The 20106-nt window shown below is 39.0% G+C and overlaps 1 long non-coding RNA gene across 2 annotated transcripts in view; it reads left to right on the forward strand.

Moving 5' to 3' along the window:
• The first annotated feature begins 12203 nt into the window (after nt 1–12203).
• The window catches only part of LOC117812910, a 72654-nt gene continuing 64751 nt past the window's right edge, over nt 12204–20106 (forward strand). The window contains exons 1-4 of one of the 2 annotated variants that reach the window (XR_004631285.1): nt 12204–12691; nt 13940–14037; nt 14767–14806; nt 17200–17263. This is a non-coding gene — a long non-coding RNA (uncharacterized LOC117812910). The remainder of the gene's footprint in view (nt 12692–13939; nt 14038–14766; nt 14807–17199; nt 17264–20106) is intronic. The other variant, XR_004631284.1, reaches the window with a different exon arrangement.

The raw sequence follows: 20106 nt of genomic DNA on the forward strand, positions 1-20106 counted from the left end.
ACAACCAAATCAGATTTTAATTGGTCAAAAAGCTTCCATTAGATGAGCCAAAAGTGAGGAAAAACTCTTTCATCAACACTGTGTCCATCCATCCATCCATTATCTTGACCGCTTATCCTGTTAGGGGTCACGGGGGGCTGGAGCCTATCCCAGCTGGCTTCGGGCGGAAGGCAGGGTACACCCTGGACAGGTCGCCAACCCATCACAGGGCTAACACAGAGAGACAGACAACCATTCATGCACACACTCACACCTACACGCAATTTAGAGTGATCAATCAACCTGAGCATGATTTTGGATTGTGGGAGGAAGCCGGAGAACCCGGAGAGAACCCACGCATGCACGGGGAGAACATGCAAACTCCACACAGAAAGGCACCTGCCCGGCCGGGGATTCAAACTAGGAACCTTCTAGCTGTGAGGCAACAGCGCTACCCACTGCACCACCGTGCAGCCTAACACTGTGTCACATCTAATAAAATCATTGTATTTTTCTTTGTGTAAATCTCAATCTTAAAAGTAAGAAGTGTAGATGTAAAATAAAATTAATGAAAGGGACTGACACATTTATGACTGAGTTTGAGTATAACCAAGCATAAAGCAAACAATCCAGTTCAGTTTGGTTTGGAATTATTTGCATTTCCACTGTCGAAGGTTTGGAAAATCTCAATGTGCAGCAGTTAAACTGTCAATATTTCCTACTTGTAAAAAGGCAGCACATTCATCCTGTCTTCTCTAATTAAATACCTACACCAGTTCCTGACGTTCAGTAGAAATGTAAACTAATGAAACATCAGCTTTGCAGGTCGATCTAATATTTGTTCTCCTGACTCGTACCTGTTTGCTTTCTTTTGGCAAACATACTGACATCAGACTGAAGTACTCTTCTCCACACAGATCCTTCCCTGTTAGAGCATCTACCCTCTCTGTGACACCTGATACAGTCTCACAGCTGTCTACCTTCACATGATCCACCTACATCTCTGTTTATGAGTATTTAACCCTTCGACCAACAAGTGGGAGACACTTACTGCACGTGGCAGTGTGCGTTGTCCTCATTTTAAACTCCTTTTAAAGATACCATGGCACCGCTCTTTGTGTGTTTGTGTGTGTAACCACCTTTGTGTTGGTCTTTTGATGGACCTATCAGAGCAGACCTCTTATGGTGCATTAATTATCATTATTGGCAGGGGCATCCCCTAATTTTGCTCATTATTTCTATTGAGTTGCAGTGGGGCATGAAGCCAGGTTGTGTGATGATTACAGAGTAGACACAGCAGCAGTTTATACACTCCATGATACTGACGGACGGCCTTAATTAGTGGTTTCAACTGTTTTTCCAACCGCATCCAAATTTAAACCCCACAGACTCAAATAATGACCTGCAGTTGTTGGAGCGGAAAAACAGCTGAGACTGCTGCCATGTATTTCTTATTATATATATTTAATGATTTTCCCATGTGTGCGTTAACATAAATGACCGAAAGTTATGTACATGTGTGAATATACATTGTTACTTATAGAGCTGCCTGTAATTTGCCATGAAACACCACAAACAGTCTTACAACTGTTCTCCCCGCCTACAGCTCTGGTTACTTTTAGATGTAGTTACAAGAGTTTGAGTTCAAATACAGGCTTTTAAAAATATATTTATAGAGTGCGTCAGTCGATTAGAAATGGTTCTTTCACTTTGTTCTTCATTTAAGCCAGAGTTTGATCAGATGTAGAACTACATTTCAGCCTTTTGACTCTGACATCACGGTTCAGGAGCTGTTTTCATGACTTATTACACGGCGGTCAAATACTTTCTCACTGGGAGAGTCCAACAGGTCCTTCTGCATGGACATATGTCGAAAACATATCTAACACAGGTTCACCTCAAGGTTGTGTGCTGTCACCATTGCTGTTTATCATGTACACCGACAGCTGCAGGTCCTTGGATGAGAACAGGTTCCTTGTGAAGTTTTCAGATGACACTGTAGTCTTGTCACTGCTCCATGGTTCAGAGTCTGACCATGGTCCTGCCTTATTTGACGTTGTAACATGGTGTGATGTCAGCTACCTTGACCTTCATGTATCCAAAACAAAGGATATGATAATTGATTTTAGACACAATACTGTACACAAAGTTAGTGTCATTCATGGGGAAGATGTGCAGACTGTCGAGTCGTACAAATATCTTGGAACTGTGTTTGATTCCAAATTGAAGTTCGATGTCAACATAGTGTCTATTGTCAAAAGATGCCAGCAAAGGATTTACCTGCTGAGGAAGCTGAACTCTTTTAATGTCAGTAAGAGGATTTTAAGTAACTTTTATTGTTCTGTTATTGAAAGCCTTTTAACATTTTCTTTTATCTGCGGGTTCGAGGGCTTACCCATCAAAGAGAAGAACAGCCTGCAGAGCATTTTAAAAGTTTGCTCCAAGATTACAGGAATTAAACAGAGATACTTGTGTTCCCTCTGGGAGAACCAGGTGCTGAAGAAAGCGAAAAACATTATTGGCCAATTTGTACTGATGCCTTCAGCTCGCTGTTTTATGAACCCGTGAGGAGAACTAATCAGTATTCAAACTCTTTTATCCCGTCTGCTATCAGGCTTTTAAACTCAGACGGCAGTCTTTGTAGTCATTTCAAATAACATTGGCATGACAAGAGATTATATTGTCTTTTAATTGTTGTCGTATCATACTGTTATTTGTTTATTACATTAACTTATTGCTGTCCTCCACAGACCCTCTGGTCCCATGTACAGACCCAGTGCTTGACTTGTGACTTGCAGCATGTATATATGATGGATGTGTTGTAGATGTTAAATGTTGTATGGTAAGCTATAAATTAATTGCCCTTCTTGGGATTAATAAAGTTGTCTGAATCTGAATCTGAATCTTGATGCTGATTGGTCGACGCTTTCAAGCAACAGTCTGTTATTTCTTGACAGCCCAACGTTGCTATAAATACAGCTCCAGTCAGAGACTCCAGAAGACTGACTGTAATCATATTGACGTGCAGAGAGAAGTCCAGGTAACTGATGTTCATTTGTTAATGTTGGAAATCAAAAACGGTGTGTGCCAATAGGGAAATTAACTATTCAGACCAAAACAGTTTTTTGTACCAGGCTGTAAACATGTTCATTTTTACTGTAAAGATCTTTTTTTGAATTGGTGTGTAGGTGGTCTCCGGTGCTTCGGCAGACAAATCCCATCAAATCAAAGGACTTTGACACATTTCAACTCTGCCTGTTGACACCATGGCAAAAATCGGACTTTTCGTTAGCATTCTTAATCAGTATACAACATAGATGTTACTTTTAACCCTCCTGTTATGTTGCGGGTAAAACTGACCCTTTTAAAAGTCTATTTTAGGCAATACATGCCTTCCAAACCAGCTAAATGCAGCATAAAAATGTGGGCAGTATGTGACAGAAGAGGTGTTGTGTTAATTTATCAACATCACTTCATAAGAAATAAAAAATGTAAAAAAACAAAAAAAAACAAAAAAAACAAAGTCATGTAAAACTATTGTATTTATATTTAGGACTTGCCAATGTACATTAAAAACAGTTTTAACATTAACTTGAATGAAAGATGAGTGAGTTATCCTCATTGAACCATGATCTGTGAGAATTAAAGAACACCAATGGACTAAATCTTGATTTAAATGGTTAGTAATGGAGTCAAAAGTTAGATTTAGAAAAATGTATATAGGGATTTTTTTGGGGGTTCTGACACTTTTGGATAATTGAATATGCCCCGGGTCAAATTGACTCAGGAACATTATTGCTGTTCTAGAGAAACGAACATAACAGGAGGGTTAACTTATTTGGGAAGCACAAAACTTTAAATATGTGACTATCGGATGAACAGTCACCAACAGAGACGAGAAGACAGGATGAGAAACACAAGAGAAAACAGTGAGGGAGGTTAAAAGTAACAAAGAGCCGAGTAAAAGAAGACATACATGAAGTAAAACAGGATGAAAATCATGTGATCATTTAAATTCAAAAGTCCAAATCACCCCAAAACTCTTACACAACATATCATGATTAGATTTAAACTCATCATCTGCTGTTATTATAAGCATGCCTATACTATATTTGTCAAGTGACGTTATCCAGGGTGAAGGGTGGGGTGGGGGATTGTAGGAAATGTTTTGTACCAAAGACCACACTCATTATTTTGATTCCAATCTCCTTGTTTTTACATTTAACAATTACATGCTGTCTTTTTACATGTTTTGAGTTATTGCATGTCCATAAAGTTTGAATAAATGAGCTGTATCTAACAGCTTTACTTCCCACGCTATAACACCAGGCAGGTAGCATCACGCCCACCTCCTCCTTGTCCCCTGCCTCTCCCCCTCCACAGTGCTACTGCAGTGATCTTTGAAGTGACAGCCAATGAAGCATTTGAAGCCAATAGATGGCAGAAAAAACAGTGCATGGTTCCAAATTTACTGCTCATAAATGTTACACAATCTTTTCTCCTCCTCCAAAGTTAAATAGCTCTGCTTTCAGTGGAGTCAGCATTTAGTGCATGCTGAAGCATTCATTCTTCAGAAATGGGAAGAGAATAAGGTGTGCGGTGGGAGCTTATTCTTCTGCAGCTGGAGAGGCTGATTCAGAGCTCAGACTGCTCTGAGTTCAACACTCACAATCTGCAGCCGCTGCACGAATAGAGAGCAGCAGAGGGCATTCTTCTCGGGAACCAGTCTGAACACATATTTAACATCTTTGGTCATGTGGCTCTTTAATCCCCCTTCAACCGAATATCAATTAACAAGCACCTCTTTTATAGTCAGGTTTGAGAATAGCTGAGGGTGAATTGCTGCCCGCTCACTCAGCAGTTAATGGTGCTTCCTGAGAGTTCTGCTCTTGTTGGACGGTGTTTTATGCTCAGATAAAAGTTGCGCAGGGAGAAAAATGTCGTCTGGGCTCTGTTCCAGCAGCTGGTGCTCCACAGTGGCTAACACCTCACACCGGGATGTGATGAGAAAGCTGGTGGGAGAGGGGTCTGAGGTGAGGAGAGGGAGGAGGGGTTTTAAAGGTGCAAAATCCATGGAGACGCAGTCGGGCCAAACAAGACTTCCTCTGGTGGACAAACAAAAGGTGAGGTGACTGCGTGACTGCGTCATTACCGAAGCCCAGCAGCTGCCACCAAACTGCTGAGATATGCTTCTTTAGGCCATCAGCGAGGGCAGCACTAATCACCATCTTGCTGTAATGAGTGATGTTGAGCATTAATCTTTTCTCATGGGACTGGCTGTGTTGCTGCTGTTGGCTCTGTTGCCGGGGAAATCAGCATCTGGCTGCAGGCAGTAGGCTGCAGACTGTTAGCACTTTTAAATTTGAGTTAACTCCAACCTCAAAACGAGGCTGGTTTCTGTCACTTTTGCTTCTTATAAACACATTTTTATGCCTTGTTGAACTTCTCAAGCATGTCAGTCCCAAGCAGCAACCTCTGGGGCTTCACTCATTAGTGCAAAAGACCTGCAGTTCCTCAAGTTGCCACTTGAGGCTTGCTCCAAAAGTGACACAATCCATATCAGGCCTTCTTTAAAATTACTTTGGTCGCTGTAGCTCATTTAATTGTTCATTACCTGCATAGGTAAATCTGTATATAACACAACAGTCCATATTGACTCATTCTTTAAGTAATGAGTCAGTCATGGTTCCGACATTGAGGGGTCCGACACTCTGGAACCATCTGCCTGAGGAGATCAGGTCTGCTGAGTCATTGAGCTCTTTTAAATACTAAAAACATACTTTTATTGCAGCGCCTTCCTGGATTTTATCTGAATTTTGTTTGACTTTATTTTATTTTAACTGTCTTAAGAAATATATTTTAACATAATTTTGTTCCTTTAGAGTTCTTTTAGGGGAATTTTATGTCTTTAAAATATGTGTTATTTCTTCATCTTGACTTGTGTGTTTTTATGATCTGCCTGTTTTATTTTGCTGCCCATGTAAAGCACTTTGTAACCTAGTGCTCTACAAATAAAATTATTATTATTATTGTTATTATTATTATTATTATTATTATTATTATTATTATTATTATTATTATTATTATATATATTTTTTTATTTTTTATTTTTTTTTTATTATTATCATTTTTATCATTTTTATAATGCATAGTGAGGGTGTGGTCTCCTTGAGTTTCAGAGAGTTGCCAATGCTAACTTTCTGCTTGGTGGCCCCTTAGCTAATTCTGTCACCCAACTTTATTTTTGAGTGTGTTTGTGTCGTTGAACATTAAAACCGGAGTCTTAACCACATATATATCTGCACATATCCAAAATATTTGGAGCTGACTTCTGACTGGCAGCAGTATAGGTTTTAAACCCCGCCTCATTTATGTGACACTGGTCAAACTGTAAAATTAAACATCAAACTTCAAACATGGTTTCTGTCATTATATTATGTTCTTATCATACTGACTTATGCTGTGCTGTTGACAAGTGTGGCTGCTGCATGGAGAGAAAACACAGCAAACACAAACACAAGAGTCATTGAACTTTCTATAAAAAGTAGTGTCGGCTTCATATCAACACAAGAATCTGTTCTGTGTGGACTGGACCCACCTGAGGGAGCTCTGATCTGTTATCAGTAAGTTAAATGAGTTTAAGTTAGATGAAGGGATGTGACGTCAGTCCCCCGGCTGCCTCGCCTCCACTAGAGCAACATGTCAGCGCCTAACAAGGCAGTATTTTGGCTTCACATCTCACAATGGGAGGAAACAGAGGCACGCTGTCCATGTTGATATACAGTCAGTGTTTGTACCAACATACTGGCACAATCTGTTCTGCTGTGGGCTGCACTGACCCGAGGGATCTGTACCACTGGCCAAAATGTTAAATAGGTGTTTTTGTTGGACTAGAGGGTGGAGCATCTGCACCAATGCTTCACCAGCCAATCTCTATGGTGCAGACTAAAGCTCTTCTGTGGTCACACCTTTTATACTGATCCAGCTAATGTGTAGTATTGGTGTCTTAGTGAGTGATTTCAGACACACAGTGGGGGCTTCAGCCAAGCGCACACAGCACTTTCCTGCCCTGCCCGTTCCTGATCCAGTCTCACAACTTCAACGCCTCTGTCACCACTTCTGATGCTGGTGACACGACTTGGCTAGACATCACAGAGCATAAATACCACACCTTGAACTGGCCATATGAAAAAGACTTTGGCTTCAAACCATCTTCAGTTCAAGGTGTCAGTGCCTGATGCATGGAGTAACTTGACCTCACCTTTGAAAGACAGGGGGAGGTGGAGACACACCATCCATCTTTACATACAGTCAATACTCCTATACCTGCTCCAGCTCTTCTTTTGACCGGTAATGAACATATACTGATACATTTCGTGTATCAATAATGCAGAGACTTGTAATAGAGTGACACTTTCAGGACACATGCAAACAACCTGAAGATAGAGAGTAGACAGAGGATGACAGCAGGGACACTCTTGCCTGCCAGCTTAACGAGGTCTGTTATTAAAAATAGATCAGTAAATGAGCTTGTTGATGAGAGCGGCTAAAACCAATAATAAGGCATGAAGGTGAGTAAAGAGAAACGCAGGAGGCTCCAATAGAAATCTGGAACTGAACTCCGACTCCTTAAATTGTGTTTTATTTTTGTATCAGTAGAAGCTATCTTTTTAACCCTGACGATATATTTAACATAAAACAATAGAAAAAAATACAAAATATAACCATTAATGAAGCATTTTAGTTTACTAATCATGTCCTCCTGAAAAATAACCATTATCAGGATAATTACTGTTTATTTGCATACTGCAAACAATCTAACTGTGTATGAATGTGTATGTAAATGTACAATCTGACTGGAAAAGGCTGACAGAACGCCCCTCTCACTCTTATAAACAGCTTTAATGACGCAGTGATTCAGTGATCATTTAATTGATGTATCACCCTGAATCAATGATTAATATGGTTGGAAAACTTTAAGAATCAACATCAAAGTTTAACTTTGTTAAAAATGTTGGTTTATACAGGGAGGGTTTGAAAGAAGCTGGTGGGGCAACTGTGACTTCACTCAAAGCTCATGACTGTGAACTTTTAGTCCGAAGCATCCAGTTTGGCATGCTGGACATCATCATTTTGGAATTTGGAGGAAAGTAGAAAAATCTACTTTAGTTGAGTGTGGACAGACCTTCCTGTCTTTGCTGGTTAACAGGTCACCTTGGTAACTTGTCAATCACAGGGAGCCACACCTCAAAGCATACCCTTTGTTATCACCTATGCTACTCTACATAGAGCCTTTGATTGTACAAAACATGGACGTAGTCTCTGTGATGTCACCCATTGATTAATGGAGAGGCGGTCACCATATTGGAAGTGCTAACACAACCTAAGTTTTGATCAACCTAAAACAAGCAAAGATGTGTAGCTGAGACAGGCTACACGATGCAAACCTGTCTGCCATGCATTGAATTATGAAGATCTATTTATAACTCTTAGCCTTGATTAAATCTAAATGGACATGTTAAACTGAATTCTCTTCCTGTAATGGTAACCAATAAATAGATCCGCTACATGCCAAAAACAGTGTTTAAACCAGGTCGTAATTTTCTCTGTAAAAACTGGTATTTTGTTACGGGCTCTAATTCCTTGTGAGTTCATGGTCTTAATTAGACCATGAACTCACAAGGAAAATATTTACTGGGGTTATAAATCAGGTGAGAAGTATGCTCATTTCTCAATTCTCTGAATCAATAAGTGAAGTCTCCCCCTGCTAGCAAATAAACACTTCCACATACTTTTAAAACCAGGGCTCCATCAACTTTGATATACAGTCGATAGCTTTAAACCCTGGTCCTGATAGTTTGTGTAACTTTGTATAAGGCCTGAGAAAAAACATGGACTCAGTGAGAGGTTCTGTCAATTTAAGAAATAGGCACATCACGGTCTCTTACTCTAGAGAAACCTAAACACATTGGTATTTTAAAAGCACAAACTAAAAGAGAAACAGGAAACAGTCATAAAAGGTCTGGAAGAAGAAAAATTCAAATAACCCCAGGGATCTATACTCGGCAGGTCAAACATCTTCAGATAACTTTCTGTAGTGATGATACTTCTTAACTCTTTCAGCATAGCTTTATCTGTGCACTAAAATACATCGGTGCCACTGGTTAATCCTTTTCAACAAGTCTGTAATTGGTGTTGATGAGGTAACTTCTAAGTGCTATTGAATACCTTTCTTTCAGAAGCAGCCAATAAGAAATGAAGTCATGAACACGAAGAGAAGGAAACTAGAGCACTCCAGACGTTCAGCATTCAATTTCCTATTTAGGCAAAGTCACAATCAGCAAAAAGAGAGTGCTGGCCCCCAGTCAATGAAGAAAAACGGTCTGATGCATTTAATATATGAAGAAACATTCACTGAAACCCAAGGCCATGAATCATTACCTTAAGCCCTTTCAGCTCACAGCTCTCGTCTTTAATTTGCCCCTCCTCGTGGCCCAGATCACGGAGGAACTCACTGCGAGCATTGTTCCTCCTGCCAGCTCACTTGGCATATCGCGTTTTATTTAGAGGCCTCTGGCTGTTTGGCAGGAGCAGCGGTAAGCGGTGTTAAAGGTATTTATGAGGTTGTCCTCAGAAAACCTTTCTTTATATCAACAGTTTGACTAATGCATGTGACAGCAAACTTGACGTTGGCAGAGGCAGTGAAGAAGTTGTCTGTATGACTGATGTGGGCCGAGATAGCGGCCAAGCCAACATGGATTAATTATAGTGGCTTTTAAACGATTGTTTTCACCATGGACAATGTTTTGGAAGCGCCTAAGTGCTCAGGCTGTTAACCATCATGTTGCACAGAAAAGGTTTCACTGAAATCGAAGTACACATTTCTTAAATGTTTGCGTGTTTGATCAGAGGTCAGGGACTCGTATTCCTGCAGCCTGGCAGACATTGCTGCAAGATTTTCCAAATATCTTGAAAAAGCAAAGCTGTGTAAGTGAATTTGTGAGATAAAGTAAGATTTTAGTTCCCCTTAATGCTGAACAAACTAAAATAGCACATTGCACAGCTAGCTCTCTCTTCTCACTGACAACGCTCTGGTCTACATTCATATAACAGCCAATACCACCAATACTGAAATTCAATCTACTGTCAAGATCATATCATGAACTCAGTACAGTGATGACATGACAATAATACAATCTAACACTTGAAGTTCAGCTTGAGGCATGACTTCCAGTCAATCAATCATGAATTTAGAACATCCTGCTGCCATGGTGCCCACCATAATCAGACCTGTCTGCATGGATGTCTGTACCACCTTAGTAATTGCTGTTGCTGCCATAACCTAATACTTTACATTATGGATACTGACATCATCCTGCTTAGACAATTTATCACTGGGAACAGACAAGATGGAGCCATGAAAGATCACATAATTAAGAACAATACCAGAATATTCTTCAGCCAAGCCTCTGAATACAACAACTTCTTTGCTTTAACTTTTATTCATTTATACTGTATGCAGAAATATGCAACTACATCAAATCTGATTGTAATGAGAAATAAGAAGGGTGTGTCAGGAGAGGTCAGGAAGCCTCCAGGCTTATACAAATGACCTCACCTTTCTTAAGAAACTACAATCAAAAGACACAGAAGCAACCACAAAGAAATTATACTAAAATGAAACAATGAAACAACAAACATGATAAGAAGTATTTTTTTTGATAAGACTTAAATGATTTATTGAACCTTACATCTTCAAAATGTTGGACATTTGTTCAATAAAATGAGTCTTACATAAGTCCAGAAATACTTTTCTCTTTTTTTTCCCTCTCTTCTTCTTCATGGTGATGGACAGTGAGAGCAAGCATGGACAAAGGCTGTTTCCGAAATCGCCTACTATACTAGCAGTACGTACTGATGTGTCCAAAATTCAGCATGTAGTAAGTAGTATGTGAACAAGAGCAAAATCTGCAGTATGCCAAAACTCCCCGGATGTCTACTGATTCGGGAAAATATCTCAGTATGCATCGGACCAGTCTGCCTCGCGTAAGTTTCCCATAATGCACAGCGCTCGTTCTGCTTTTTCTTTTTCCTCATTTTTTGACGGGAGGAATCCGTTTTGGGTGCTGTGAAAGTTATCAAATTACATATAAACCACTTCCTAACTTTTTAAATCATAAATGGATGCTAAATAAGCATTTTATTTATCGGCTTCGCCGTTGTTTACTTCCACTTTCCGAAACCGGAAATCCAGCGAAGTCTGGCTCAGCATGCTGCATGACAGATCGAACAGAACAGTCATACTACATACTAAATTCAAATGCAGTATGTAGTAGGCAATACCTACTGCCTACTACATTAGTAAGTAGTATGTAGCAGGCCGTTTCGGAAACAGCCAAGGGCTGTTTTCGGGAGGCCAGAGCTAACTGTTGAGCTTCCCAAAGGGGTCCAGGTCCGAGTGAAACAACGTGCCCACTTGATAACCCCGGTGATGTGTTGAATCTTGCTGCCCATCTATCCCTATCTTTCTTCATTCTTGGGTGTTGGGGAATAATCACAAACTATAGTTTGTGACTCTTAAAGGAGCATGAAAAATAGTAAGGTTATATATATATGAAGAGTTTACTTGCAAAAACAGTTTTGAAATATTTAGAAAATGTTTCAAAAAACACATTTTTTTCTAATACTAGCTTTTGGTATGATCAATCAACTGAGGTTTGGTGGCTTTGACTAAGTTAAAATGACTTTACTAATCAGAGATATCTTGACAATGTAACTTTATTGGGAATCTATATCAAAAAGAAATGTTTTTTGAAAATTGAAAAAACTGAGTTATCTGTTTTTGCAAATGAACTCTTCAAATTACTTTATAACTATCTTTATCCAACACTTATTGATTATAAATTATTAAATGTATTCCATTCAGAGGGGCTCTAGGTCTACACAAATCCTTCAAGCTTTTTAGGTTGATATTATTGCTTCTTTAATAAGTTCTGATGTAGGCTATACACCTTTAAATTCTAGATCTAGCACTTTGGAATGAAACAGTGTGTTTTTAAAAGATGAATGGACATTATTTCGATATTATGAAGTAATTACGACATTTATAACAAAGTTTATTTCAAGTTTCAATTTAATTTTATATTCCCCCCTAAAGTCTCCCATAATCCATTGCGTTTTCCTGCAGTTACAAGTAGTGGTGTTACTGTGCGATGGTACCTCTTTCGGTCAGGCTCTCTGGTCCGCCCGAGCACGACTCTTTGATAGATGCTACCTGTGACAAATTGACAACATATACACGAAGTTTCAACGCTTTTCTCGACGTAATCTTGCTTAATTCCTTTCAAGGCATGTCACAAGGCAACATATTTTTAGTTTCCATTGGTTAATTGATGAAAATTATAATTCATTAATTTGTGTCTTGGCTAATAAGTCTAGTCAAAGGTTATTTTATCAGCTGGCCCGTTAACCATGAAAATCATCACTGAATGATCTTAATTTGACATAAAATGAACCTACAGTGATCAAAGATGATCACATCTGCAGGAATAAGCTGTGAAACAATTTTTTCGGTTATAGCAAATTGACGTCAAAATACTCCTGAAACGTAAAAAGGCGACCCAGATTAATCCGCCTGAAAACATGGGGATCCTCTCTGTGCCTACTGTGTAGGTGACATCCCATACATTGAAACAACAGAGGAAAACTCTAGGTGAGTAGAGATAAGAAGCTGCTGGCATTTAATGTCACATTTTTGTATTTCTCCGAACTCTGACAAACATTTAGGTATATGTGAAAGACTTTTCTAACAGAAAGTAGGACAGCCCTCTCTCATATCATACTTTTTATGTGGATGGATGGATGGATGGATGGATGGATGGATGGATGGATGGATGGATGGATGGTAAACTGTGTTATGGCAGCGGGTTTCCTGAGGAAATCAAGCACTAGAAAAATAAATTCACAGTAATTAATCCCAAATACCCAAAAAAAGACAGAAATACAAAAGATGCACAACAGAAAAAACAAACACAAATCAGGCAAATGTAAAAAAATTTAAAATATACACTACCAGTCAAATGTTTGGAAACACCTTCTCATTCAGGTTTTGTATTTATTTTAATTATTAGAAACACTGTAGAATAACACTGAAGACATCAAAACTATGAAAGAACATATATGGAATTATTTAATTAACAAAAAAGTGTTAAACAAACCAGAATATGTTGTATATTTTAGATTCTGTAAAGTAGCCCCCTTTTTCCTTCATGACAGCTTTGCACACTCTTGGTATTCTCTCAGTCTGCTTCATGAAGTGGTCTCCTGGATGGTTTCTAATTAACATGAGCCTTGTCAAGAGTTCATTTGCAGAATGACTTGCCTTCTTAACATTTGAGACCATCAGTTGTGTTGTTCGAGGTAGGGTTAGCACACAATGGATAGCCCTACTTGACTACTGTTATAATCCATATTATGGCAAAATCAGATTATTTCATAGTTCTGATGACTTCAGTATCAATCTACAATGTCGAAAATAATCAAAATAAATAAAAACCATTGAATGAGAAGGTGTGTCCAACTTTGACTGATAGCAAAGTAGCTGAAGGTATGCAAAGGCCAGCAATCTTAACTGCAAGTACTGTTTACAGAGGTACAGATCTGCAAAATTCACTATCAAGTGTTATCAAATGTGCAAAGATGAATCATGTTCACATTATTGCAGGAGTAACTGAGCTTTTTGTATCTCTCACATCAGTACTACTCTACTCTGTTGGAGAAAGTGCTCACTGTCTAACCAGCAGGTGGTGGAGAGGGTGGTCAGGATTATCTAGAATGCATAACATTTTCTTCACATCCTCCTCCTCACTATCACCACCACTGTAAATGAGTCCAGCTCGCAGCCAATTACACAGAGTGTGGGTCTTTTAATCAGTCTGTTATGTCCTGCTTACATCTCTAGCTGCTGCTCGTCCAGTACACTTCAGAGAAGTATACTACACTGCTCATAGAAGAGCTCCAACATCTTGCTGCACATGTCAAAGGATCTCAGTTTCCTCTGTAAGTACACTCAGTTCATCCTCTTCTTATATAGTCTGGATGCTGGTCTACCAGTTCAGTCTGTTGTCAGTGTTGTCACCCAGATACTTACACTCCTCCACTATGGCAACACCCAGAGAAGCCATCCTTCTCCAGCCACTGTCTCCCTGGTCTTGGCCACGCTCAGAAGCAGGCCCATCATTAATACACCCAAGCACTGCAAAGTCTCTGGAAAACTTCTGCAGATGGCTGAAGTTCAACGCTGAGGCAGCCACAGATTTATTTAACATCCATGGTTATTTATTCAACCGAACAGATGGTTGGATGGATGGATGAATGAATGGAATTATAAAGTGTTACAACTACAGGGTTATGACTGTTTTAACTGTATATGCTCATGCTTATAGGTTAAACAATAAATGAAGTGACAAAAGCAAAACACCAGTCTGTAGAAAACTCTTGCCTGCATGGTTTGTGGTTAGTGACCTTTATTTAGCCACTAACTGGGCCACACTTAATCTAAATTGTTGCCCATTGAATTTGCATTTGGCAGATTTGTTTCCCTCTTTAAAATTGAACCCTTAAAGACATTAACATTGCTCATAGTGATGCATGCTGAAAACAGATTTTCAAAAAACAGTAACTTATAGATAGGCCAATAAATCAGGTAAGTGAGGAGCTAGAAATCAAGATAAAGACATGCACATGATGGTCCTGTTTGTCTAAATTTGTCCTACCTTTCTTTCCCAGTCTGTAAGGAAAGGAACACAGTGTGATGTCGGGGATATTGGTAAGTGAAGCGCATGCTGCTGGATCATAATTCAGTTATTTTAAACATGCTTACAAACTGGTTCTTAACCTTTGGTAGCTTAAGATCTCAATTACATGGTATAAAAACATATACACAATATCCAAACAATAGTACAAAGCATAACAATATCATTTCAACAAACAAAGTGCACCTTATTTACAGATAATTAGAGGTCAGTCTGATTTTAGTAACAATATCATTGGCTAAAATCTTTAATGTTACTTTATCGTGCTTATTTTCGTTTTAAATTAAGAAAATTAAGATATTCATCCTTGAATGATTGTAATGAAAAAGCCCATTAACTCTCAACATGACTAAGATTTTGGTTGATGTTCAGTCATGAACTTTGGTTTGGAGTGGTCACAAAACCAGGATCTTTAGCTTTGATATGATGCGAGTAAATCAAATGATATCAAAACCTATTTAACACAACAGCCCTCCTGGTCACCCAGTATAGATATGGTAAATAATATATTGTATTTCATTTTCAAACTGCACACAGTGCTGGTACAGATAAACACAGACAAATATTTGACACACTGGTAATAGTCATCAAAGATAAAATATTAACAATCAATCTAGAAGAACTGTGTGTCTGCAGAGAGTGTGCTCTTCTAATGTGTTCATTTTAATAGCGTTTATTTTTGTGCAGTGCTGTAAAGCTCACTGTCAACAGTGCAGCGGTCAGGACTGATAAAGGTACCTAAAGGTACTTTCAGCATCTCTCTCTCTCTCTCTCTCTCTCTCTCTCTCTCTCTCTCTCTCTCTCTCTCTCTCTCTCTCTCCTTCTTTTGCTTTGGGTCAAAAATGTGACAGTAGATCTGTTTTTTCTTCATAAGCATTGTTGCTTTTCAAAACTATGGATCATAAAAATAACAGATTGTATCATTTAAAGCATGTGGTGTTGAAAAGTATCCAAGTATTGGGAATTTTAACAAGCTTCAATGGGCAAAATGCCTTACAAGTCTCATAAAGCAATTTTTGCATGAACTGATCTTTCAGCCTCTTCACATTAAGTTTCAGCTGAAAGACTTCAGTGTTAGCCAGAGGTGAAAAAGACTTAATCATCCAGCACCTGCTTAACACCCAAGACCTGTGGAGATGAGTGAACACCTGCATTATACAGTCTGAACACAAAGGTTGTTTATAAGTATTCAACACAGTTGAGTGTCTTTACGTCCTATCAGCCTCCTCCAGGAGCCAGTTATTCTCTGTAGAGAGGAGGAAAGCCTCTGGGCAGACTTCAGACACACAGTCAGGGACGTGGTGAAAATGCCTTTATTGGTTTGAGATATATCAATCCAAATAGTCACCAGTATAAGAAGGAACTTTCTTTGTAAAACCCACAGAGATGGTATCATCATGGCTCATAATGGGGTTATATTTATAGGTTAACACTTTCACTTTCATGGTGAACTTCTGGAATAAAAGGCACCGTTTTTCCAGTTTATCAATTCGTAAGGCTCCAACACTTCACATGTTAACAACCTAACAGATAATATCCACAGCTGAGACTTTAGAGAACTTTTATGCTGTCACACACACTCAGTCAGTAGGAGGACAGAGTCTGCTTATCATGTCTTCACAACTTCAGAAACTTTCCTATAGTGATGCTGTGTGTGTTTGCATGTTTGTGTGTTTGTGTGTGTTTGTGTGTGTGTGTGTGTGTGTGTGTGTGTGTGTGGTGTGTGTGTGTGTGTGTATGTGTGTGTGTGTGTGTGTGTGTGTGAGAGAGGGAGAGAAAGAGAGATAATGCTCCCGTAAAAAGAGGAGGAAGGCGGTCCAAAGTCAGTGATCTGTAACCTGCTGTGAAACCTGAAAGTGGTGGTGTCACGAATCAGGAGTCATATAAATATTTCTAAAAATACTAAAAACATTTAATGATAGAAAAATACTAAAAATCAAACAGCTCTAACTGAATCTAATAAGGCTGCAGGAGACATCAAGCAATGCAGCAATTCTTAAAATGTCTTCTGATAAAAAGGTAGAATCATATGTCATATACCTACCTTAATTCTTTAAGAGTCATGAGAACTGGAGGCTATTTATGACTACTTATATTTATGTAAAAGATTGGTAGGAGAAAATACTCTCAACTTAAACTGATGCATAAACATGCATCACCAGACTCCCACTGTCAAACCCCTAAAAAGGTGTTTCAGTCTGTCACCTGTGGAGGGCAGCAGCAGGCTTGAGATGCGTCTCAGCTGCATGCAGTGTTAATAGAAGAATAAGAGAAGGAAGAACAACAGTACGCAGCAAATGTGCATGGACCACTGCAGAAACCTCACTGCACTGTACTTGCTAACTCAACCCTTTAAAGTTAAGTTATTTGGTTGATCATGTAGAGCTGAAGCTTGTCCCTCTTTAAGGCTCGCAGACCGAGATTTAACTCCAGGACATGGTTCAAAAACATCTTGAACTTCAACTAGAGAGGTGAGGTACTTCTCTGTATGACTCCCATCACAGTTAAGCTTTTAAAACTTTTGTCCTGTGACACTAAATATAAATGATTACAGAAGCTGTATATGAAATGTGCTGTGAAATAATAAGTATGGATTAATAAATACATTGACACATTTTGTATCACTATATCAGAATATAGAAATAATCAGATTTCTTAATCCTGTTAGCCACGTTAGTAGAAAGCAGGCGATGGATCTGTAATCTGACTCATGCTGGACTTTTGAGACCAATGCCCACATGCATGTTGAGGAGTTTATAAGTTATCAATCAGTTATATTTTTGATTTACTCAGATAATGAAAAGACATTTGAACCTTTTCTTCACTCCACTCCACTTCGTTTGTATAACATATTTTGACAAACAGTAATATTAAGGAAAAAATATATAACAAATAAAACACACAATCACATAAAACCTAAGAATCAGTGAAACACTAAACGAATAAAGCAAAGTCAATAAAATAGCAGTAACCACATGTCTCTCATTCTGGGTTAAAAGCCAAGGAATAAAAGTTAGTTTCGAGAAGAAAGTTAAAGGTACAGGACAAAGAACAAAAGATGCAAAAATGTAACTGCTGATAAATTTACTCTAAATGTGTGACAGAGACACGTTAAATAACATTTTACCTAATTAAGAATTTCTGTTCCTATTTTTTTCATTGTCTGCAAACATACATTGTACACAGATATGTCAAACTATATCTCATCAAACTAGCTCCCTATGAATACGCTTTTACAGTAGGTATCACTGATTGTATTTCTGAATGGTTTTTAACCCCCAAACACTCTTAAAGGGGATGACTGCTGTATCACACCTTAAACTTTACACTGCAAAATACTCACTTGATGTTTCACACGTGAGCTTTGTTGAGCTGCTATATTAAAGTTTTAGATTGAAAAGTGACCTTCATTTTGGATTAGTTTTGAACAGCTTATTTGTGAAGGTAATATAGTAACAACAGGAATAGTATGAGTTGAGGCTGTCTACCATCTTATCATGTAGTGCAACTTGGTCAGTGGTCTAACTTTTCAAATTATGCCAATCAGGGCAGCACTCTAGAGTCATATCTGCAAATGCAAAGCCCTAGTTAACTAAATAAGATATGCATTGTTCACAGACTGCATAAAATATGGGCGAAGTCTCAGTGACATCATCACCCATTGGTTTCTGAAGGGGTGCCAAGAGAAGCCCAAAGATGATGGTGGCCATATTGCTAAGGCAGATAAACAGAACATCCCCAACTATATGTCAAATCAGCCACGCCCCTAATCATGCAGAACTCTTTTTATCTTTATCTAAAACCATAGACTGTATAAAATATGGACGTAGTATCCGTGGCGTCACCCATCTGTTTCTGAAGCGCTGTTTGAGGCAAATTGTCGGCGGCAGCCATATTGCTGCTGTGGAGCCAGTGTGATGTAAAGAGGCGGAGTTTGAGCCCCCTAGCCAACAGCTACAGTCTTCCCGCAGTCAGCTGTGCCTCTCATTGGAAGACTAGTAATCTCAATATCTTTGAAATTGCTGTGTTAGGAAAAAATCCCCCCCACAGTGAGAGCTGATCAAGAAATGAGCTATCCAGACTACACTCGTCTTTTGTTCCAGGCTGTAAACATGTTTATTTCTGCTGCAAAGATCGTCTTTTTCCCATTCATGTGTATGTGACTTCCGGTACTTCCAGAGCCAGCCCCAAGCGGATCCTCGATGAACTGCAGCTTTTAACACTTCCGCATTGGACTCATATTTTTAGACCAGAGTTTGCCGCTTGTCTAAAACGCATCAAAACCTTCCCCTATGTACAGCTTTGAAAACAAAACAAGAAAAGCTACAGACCTAAACCATTTTTTGCACCAGCTTTCAAGATATTTAATTCTGCTGTAAAGGAACTGCAACTTTGAATTAGTATTTCCGCACTGTGTGTTGCATCTTCGTCTGGTTGGAAAAATGTTTTCAATGTTGCCGTCCCAGTGCGTGATATTGCACCACATTACAGTGCTGCAGAAGCACTAGACGCAGCACCATTTTATCCTGCAGACATTTACAGTTATTCTATTATGTCACTGTTATGACTCTGAAACTTATTTGCTGTCGGCTCAGTGGAACTATGATCCACCATTGTGCCTCTGTGTGTTTCAAATTACACAGAGGCATAAAGTAAAGGTGTAACAGTTTAGTCTGGAAAAGGTGAGTGTGATCTTATTGCGAATTTATAGAAAATGGTATACTAGTGTTGCGTTTTGTCCATTCCTTTCCACTGAAGCAGCATTTTGGGTAGCTAAAAACTCAAACTTTTGAAACCAGGTTCCATAATTTAATCTTTTTGGAATCATCACCTCTGTCAGTGTGTAAAATAGCAATATGGGAATCCTCTGAAAACTGAGATCTCATAGCCTCATTCGCTGCAAGAATGGTGGGTTACAGACCTGTGTTTGTACTACTGACTCCACTGAGGTTTTTGATGCCTCTTTTTCAGCTGTGTGTGCTGCGTTCCCCATTGTTTTCTTGTTTGTTTGTAGTCACCGCTCTGTTAAAGTTCTATGCCAAGGCATGTGGTGTTCTTCGGTGGTGTTTCATTGCAAAGTTATACCAACAGCTATTGGTCTGGCATGCATACCGCAGCATTTTCAGTTGTTTTTGCGGCTCCTTGTGCATGCAAATCATTTCCCAGACATTGTGAATGTGGATTTTCTGTTTTCGAAGGGGCCATTCATGACAAAACAAGGCCATAGTCTGAAAGTAACATGTTTGTCTGATCCATCTGTTTTCCTGAGTGGACTTCTACTCTCTTGGTGCCACGTCAGCTGACTTCCTTGGCA

The sequence above is a fragment of the Notolabrus celidotus genome, chromosome 5 (genome assembly GCF_009762535.1).
Source record: "Notolabrus celidotus isolate fNotCel1 chromosome 5, fNotCel1.pri, whole genome shotgun sequence".
Taxonomy (NCBI): Eukaryota; Metazoa; Chordata; class Actinopteri; order Labriformes; family Labridae; genus Notolabrus; species Notolabrus celidotus.